Genomic DNA, 7,464 nt, shown 5'->3' on the forward strand with positions numbered 1-7,464 from the left:
CGGCGCCGCCCGCCCGGCCTTGGCACCGCTGGCGCGGCCGCGGCGACGGGGGCCCGGCTCCAGGTCCTCGACCCCCGCGAGCCCTGGCCCCATGTGTCCGCTATTTGGGCTCCATCCCTTCTGCATATTTATGGTCGTCCGTCACATTCCGTGACCTCTGGGTGTCCGTTGACAGTTTCCAAAGCATTTGGGCAAGAAGGATCTCGGGGGAGCTTAACAACAGGTGGGGCGCGAAGGGGAAGCGAGCGACCTGGGGACTGTGCCAGACGAGCTGAGTGCTTTATGCGCTTCACGCGCCCGCGGACTTTCTAAACTGTCCTTCGGGATTAGGGTTAGGACACGACCCTGGCTGCCGCAGTGTCCTTGCTCCGTCACCTGGGCGACCGCATTGCTTAGGGCGGGACCTGCCCTTTCCCGCTCTGGCGTATGACCCCGCACTGAGCGCGGTGTCGAGTCCACCCTCAGCTGGGGTCGTGGAAGTGAGGACGCCCCGGGCTGGGAGAAAGCGTGGGGGCCTTTGCCACTTGCTTCCCGCGTGATTGCTGCGCCCTCCAGTGAGAGGGACAGTGGTACCTCGGTTTCCCGTATGCCAGCTTCGGGACTCACCTTTCTTACTCTTGATTAGCAAAAGCAAATCCAATTTCTCGCCGAACACTAAGCTGCCTGGCATCTGCTCTAGGTCTGGACTTGGGACCCAGATAAAAACTGGCCTGAATAGAGCAAAATCGAGTTCGTGTTGATTCATCAGAGAGACCCCGAGAGTTCTGTTGTCACTGGCAGGTTGCCTGATTGCAAACTCTTAGCAAGTTTGAAACAGAGCGGGCTGCTTTGGGCAGCACAGGCGCCTGGCAGTCTGACTGAAGGAGGCAGGGGTGTGGGACTGAAAAAGCCCAGCCGCTAGGAGCTGACCCTAGTCCTGGCCTCATGGAAAGCAGCGACCAATGCAGACTGCGGAACCTCCTTATCCTTTTTGAAATAACTACATGATTGCATTTCTAAACTTTATTCCTGTGACCATCCTGCGTGAAATTCTGTGTTTTCTTTGTATTTGGTCAAAACTGAGCTTCACTGAACCAATGAAAAACAAATGCTTTGGTCAAATCTTCAGAATTATTTTGAAAATCAAAAGGTACGGAAAACGTGTCCTGGAAGTTTCCTTCCAGCTCAGATTTTCTTATTCTCAGATCCTTTATACTCATGGGGTAAAATCATCCCCCATTCCACTCAATTACGCACTGATTGCTAAGAAGGAAGTAAGCTTTTATTTCTATGTTTATGTCAGTTTCAATTTACTGTCTTATAACATTTATTGGCCTGTTGTCCCTGCCTTTAACTCAAAGTGGAGTTGGAAGGGAAGGAATCCCAAATTCTGTTTCTTGAGGCAGCCAGTAATAGGAATGGATTTCTCTCACTTTCTGTATCAAGCCTGGGGAAAGACATTGTGTTCCAAAGGCTGTGCCTATCCTTTTAAATAGTCAGCAAAGAGAAGAAGGGAGCAGACATGTCGGGGCTAGGTACTGAAGGTGTTATGGAAGTAAGAGGAGCAAACTGGAAATGTGGGAAAATTGATGGACCTGAGGCTTCTTCTCGATTGGATCTTTTCACTAGAGCTGCAGTATTTCATATGATGTGTTGTGCAAGTGTGCATTCACAAACAAATCCATATTAAAGTCAACATAATAAAAACCTTTTAAAAGCAAACGTTAATGTAAATAAGTTTTTTTCAATTAATACTATTCTCTGCTTGTATAGACGTTGATAATTAGATAATCAAGTAGCTTATTGTATATAGTTGCTCTCTGAGTAAATTCAACCTATTGCGACCTATTCAGAATCCAGGAAAGGGTAATTTCAAATATGTATTCTGAATCTTCAAAATATTAAATTACAAATAACCTTAAGGTAAGAAATATTTACACAGCCTAGAAGAACCAGCAGTTCTCTAAGGAAGATAAATATCAGTTACAATATCATAATGCCTCTTTCTGTCAGTTGTAAAAAGAAAGGTACAGGCTTAGATTTGTAGCATTACCTTTAGAAAACAATAAGAGTATTTAAAAATTTTAGCAGCCGCTAACCATTAAGTAGCATTTTGTGTTAAGTTATAAGCTAAACCCAGGATTTGGATGACAATGAGCTACGGTGAATTATCTTAAACATTAATTCTTCAAACAATAAGATGGTGTGCTAGACTATGTCATTGTACTAGCTACTAGTGAAAGAAAGATAGTGCCTTGGTGGAAAATAATTTCAGTAGAGGAAAGTAATGAGTATAGGATGAGTTCAGAAAATGAGAAGTCTCATGGTCATCATACCTTCTATGTGGCTACTGTATTTTGAAATTGCAAAGCACAAAATGTCATTTTTAAAAAGAATGGGAATTTGGTGAGTGTATGTACACAATTTTCAAAAATAAATTGCTTAACTTTATATTTTAGTAATTAAAGATTTAACAATTGTGATTTTGTGACTCAACAAAATACATTCAACCCATCATGTATAAATTATAGATTCAAAGCTCCAGATCTTAATGAAACCTATAAACTCTTATTGCTTAATGTCCAAATCAAGTCATTACAGTTCTGTTTTGGCTGTGTATATAGCTATGTGACCCTGGAAAGACAATCATTCTCTCAATGTCTTTTATTGGTAAATGGAGGCAATACTTCTATAGTGGGAACTGGAAAAAAATATAATTTTCCTTTTCTTTTCCCTTAGTGGTAACTTTGAATGATTCCTTTTATTAAGGCTATGTAATTTTCACTTTTCAACTACAAAGCAACTTATCTCTTGATAGCACTTATAGTATACTGTCTCTAAAATACTCATATGTTTGAAATTAGTTCCATACACTTTTTCTGAGTAGCAAAAACATCAAGTACTTTGCTAACTTGAAAGAACCCTGAGTCATGAGAAGGCCTGGATTCTCTCTGACTTCCCAACTGAAGAGTCTACCTCTCTCCACTTCATTTTCCCACTTGTTGAGTATTGGATTAAATGACTCTGATCACTACTTCTAGCTCCAAAATTTTGTGTTAAAATCCATGAAAATCCCTTTTTAGATTCTTGGACCCATAGGTTAAATATAGCTACATAGGCCTGCAGTATCAAGATTGGTAGAAAAGTATGAATTCTTAATTAGAAAGTCACTTTGTAATTGGGTCTAAAGTTTGAAGGTGGGGAATTCAAATGCAGTAACTATTGATAACACATCAAAGTCACACACGTCTTTATGTTCTGTGCATTAGTTCTTCATTCCTTGGCATGGGAAGAACTGATATGTTCTCACTAATCTTCCAGCTTTTAAGGATAGTTCTCACCCTAAGCCTCAGGGTTTCTGTATTTTGAACAGATTTTCCATATTGTATCCATGCACCCCTAAGTCTAAGAACACTGATCTAAAGTGACATTTAACCACTTGAAATGGAATTTGAGATGATTACTCAGTAATTACAGGTAATTTTGTAGTATGGATTCAAACACTAAATAGGGTATACTTTTTAACTATATCTGTATTTCTCAGTTGAAATTTTATTTCAGCAGTATTTGACTAATATTTTCTAATCCATAAATGCCACATATCCAATTCACAAATTGTAGTCCTGAATTTAATCCATTCACCATTTTGTTTTCAAAAAGAAAAATAATAGTTGATGTTTTCTAAAAATCTCAACAGCTTTGCAACTGATGTTCTAGAGAAATGAAGTATACTGCTGGGCCCAGAGCAACCTTTGCACTAACATTATGTGAGTTTATTGAGTCTCTGAGTTTCAGTAATAATATTTTCTATCTTTGGCAATCATTTTTGGACTAATATTCATTATGTTTTATCCTTTCTGGGCTTTGTTCCATGGATTTCCAAAAGACATCAGCCCAGTTTGTTTCTGGAAGATGTAACACAAATTGGATAACATGCCTTTGATTCTAATGTACCTGTTACAACTTACCTAAAACAGTCACGAACAAAATGTTATTTCTAAAAGCATTTTTCTGGCATGAAAATGTATGACTGAAACCATTGTAGATAATATTTAATGAAAGCTATATTTTGTTAAAAGGGATATTTTATAAAAAGATATTCTGTTCTGAAAACTTAAAATTAGGGTCTGTTTATATAATAGAAGTGTATGAGCTTATATAAATCCATACTTTATTGGCTAATAGGACCTTTTATTAATAAGCAGATGTACGGTTTATTGCCTATTGGATTTTAACTTTCTGGAAAATTTCAAAATATTTAATGAAAAGGACCCTGGTAATGACTTAGCCAGTGTTGCATTACGTGTGTCTCTCTTTGAGGAGAAAGAACATTGTTCATTTCTCATTATCACAATAAAAAAAAAGACATATCATGTTTAAATTGTTTTAATAGTTAATTAACTAACTTTTTGAGAATTTATTTGCAGAATAAACTCAGACCTTCCAGTGAATTTAAGTGTCAAAAATCCTCCTTTATAATTCCAGCTAGCAAAGGCTTTAATTTTAGAACTCAGGAAGCAGAGAAGATTTTATTTGCTGTCTACTTCATATTGCTATTCATTTTAGATTTTGCCTTTCAGAATTCTCTATTATCTTGTTTTCATTATTCCCCAGTGGTTAGTTATTTATCGCTTCTTTTGGCCACTCATCAATAGTAGTTGGTAATCAGGAGATTTCATGTGATATTTAGGATAATTTTTTTACTTTTTCTAGTGTTTCTAACTCGCATAGATTAAGATAACTGAGTAATTTTTCTTTTTATATCTATGCCATTTAAGTTCTTTTGGGCTGTGATCCTACTCTCGTAATTCGCTTTTATTCTGCTCATTAATCAGTACTTTCCATTCTAATATTTTTTTCCATTTCTTTATCCTTAATATTTCTGAGATACTAAAAAGTGCATACACTCTCTGGGTCTTACTAAGATCTATTATTTCAGTATTTTCTTATGATTGTCTTGATTACCAAAATTTATTACAAATGCATAATAAATTTTCACATTCTAAATCATCTTTTTTTAGGGTTTCTGCTTTCCAGGTTTTAGACATTTGCTAATCTGATTTCAAGGTCTTACATTTTCAAATTGCTCTTTTATATGCATTGTTTTAGTCTGTTTTATGCTTCTATAACAGAATACCAGAGACTGGATGATATAATGAAAAGAAATTTATTTCCACATAGTTCTGGAGGCTGGCAAGTCCAACATCAAGGAGCTGGCATCTGGCGAGGGCCTTCTTGCTGCGTCATCCCATGGTGGAAGGTGGAAAGCAAGAGAGTATGAGAGAGAGAGAGAGAGAGAGAGAGAGAGAGAGAGAGAGAGAGAGAGAATGGGGGGAGGGATAGGGACCCAACTCATTATTTTATGGGGAACCCACTCCAATGATAACTAATGCACTCCAATTAACTCACTCCCATGATAACGGCATTAATCATTCATGAAGGCAGAACTCTAATGAATTAATCACCTCTTAAAGGTCCCACCTAGGGCCGGCCCGGTGGCGCACTGCTACAGTGCGCCGCTTGGGAAGCGCGGCGGCACTCCCGCCGAGGGTTTGGATCCCACATACAGACCGGTTCCCGCTCACTGGCTGAGCGAGGTGCGGGCGCAGCACCGAGGGTTGCGATCCCGTTGCCGGTCCCCGGTCCGGTACGGGGGCAACACTGAGGGTTGCGATCCGTTGCCGGACACGGAAAAAGACAAAAAAAAAAAAAAAAAAAAAGGTCCCACCTCTCCTCAACACTGTTGCTTTGGGGATTAAGTTTCCAACACATGAACTTTGGTGGACATATTTAAATATAGAATAAATCTATTATATTCCCCTCTTCATTTCAATTCTAAGTTTATATGTAAAATCCTTCTGTTTTTTCTGACATTTTCCAATTTAGTTTCAATTTCAAATAATGAACAACTTTTACCTGCTTGTTTTCTATACAGATGCTTAATAAGTACTATAACTTAGGTATAAAGTTTCATGGGAGAAGAGTTCTGTGGTTAATTTTCCAAAACACAGCAATAAGAGGAAAACATGTATTGTGGCTTTAGTAAGCGTTATTTTTTTTGACAGTTTTATCCTCCTAATTGTGCTTTGCCTAAGCCTATGTTAACAATAATTCACATTCTCCTGAGCATATGCCCATTGATGACAAATATATCCTGGAGTTAAAAATTTGGCATGTATAATTCACACATAAATATTTGCTAAGAAAACTGAGGCTAAAGCAGGTGCTGATCCTTATTTATCATCCCAACTTTCATTCTGACCTTTAATTCATATAATCAGCTATGTAATAACACCAAATGTCCAGATAAAAATTTCTTTCTTTCTTTCTTTTTTTTTTTTTCCTTTTTGTCTTTTTTCGTGACCGGCAACAGATCGCAACCCTCAGTGTCGCGCCCGTACCGGACTAGGACCGGCACCGGGATCGCAACCCTCGGTGTTGCGCCCGCACCTCGCTCAGCCAGTGAGCGGCCGGTCTGTATGTGGGATCCGAACCCTCGGCGGGAGCGCCGCCACACTCCCAAGCGGCGCACTGTAGCAGTGCGCCACTGGGCCAGCCCTAAAAATTTATTTCTAATGCTAGAAATCATTTTTTTTTCTTTTTTAAAGATGACTGGTAAGGGGATTTTAACCCTTGACTTGGTGTTGTCAGCACCACGCTCTCCCAAGTTAGCTAACTGGCCATCCCTACATAGGGATCTTAAGCCATGGCCTTGGTGTTATCAGCACTGCACTCTCCCAAGAGAGCCATGGGCTGGCCCTGGAAATCATTTTTAAATATTCAACTTTAGTATTTATTATAGTGCTGGTATTTATGACCTGACATGGTTGCACAGAAATCCTTTTTCTGAACAATACTAAGTTTCATGCAACTTGACTTTATTTTTACAGGCTTGGTAAACACATAGTTTCTGCTTTATCTTAACATAGCCAACAAAATCAGTGTTGTATTAAGTGATTAAAGGCACAAAAATAAGTTGATTCCATTGACTTTTGACGACTTAACGTCCATTCTAAATCTGCCATTTGTTTCCCTCTAACATTTTAATAATGTGTCACAGAGAAAGCCTAATTGGTATTAGATTTCTTCACTGGTGTTTTATGGACAGTGTTTGGTTTTATGGATAGTATAGTTTGCTTCTCCCTTGAAATCAAATAATTTTCTTTGTATTAGGACTATTTTGTTTTTAAAATAACATCAGCAAGGGGGTTCCTTCTGGGTATGTATTTTTTAAGCTAAATTTCCAGATGAGCAGCATCCGTTAATCCTTCAGGGACATATATAAACATACAGGTGGATTCACTCATGCAAGCATTTGATTTTAACTTATGGCTGGTTTATCAAAACAATCTGTCCTTTTGCTTCTGTGACAAAGTGGGTGAAATATGTGGGACTAGACCATGGAATGTAATCTCCAATGATGGCGTAGGCTAGAAAAGGTCTTTTGATAGAGAGGTAACAGAGTATAAATGGAGAAAACTATAA

The 7,464-nt window shown here is 38.7% G+C and overlaps 1 pseudogene; it reads left to right on the forward strand.

Moving 5' to 3' along the window:
• Positions 1-1,701, forward strand: part of LOC103591709 — a 3,414-nt pseudogene extending 1,713 nt beyond the window's left edge.
• The last annotated feature ends 5,763 nt before the right edge of the window (positions 1,702-7,464 follow it).

Source organism: Galeopterus variegatus, unplaced genomic scaffold (assembly GCF_000696425.1).
Source record: "Galeopterus variegatus unplaced genomic scaffold, G_variegatus-3.0.2 Scaffold1014, whole genome shotgun sequence".
NCBI classification, from domain to species: Eukaryota; Metazoa; Chordata; class Mammalia; order Dermoptera; family Cynocephalidae; genus Galeopterus; species Galeopterus variegatus.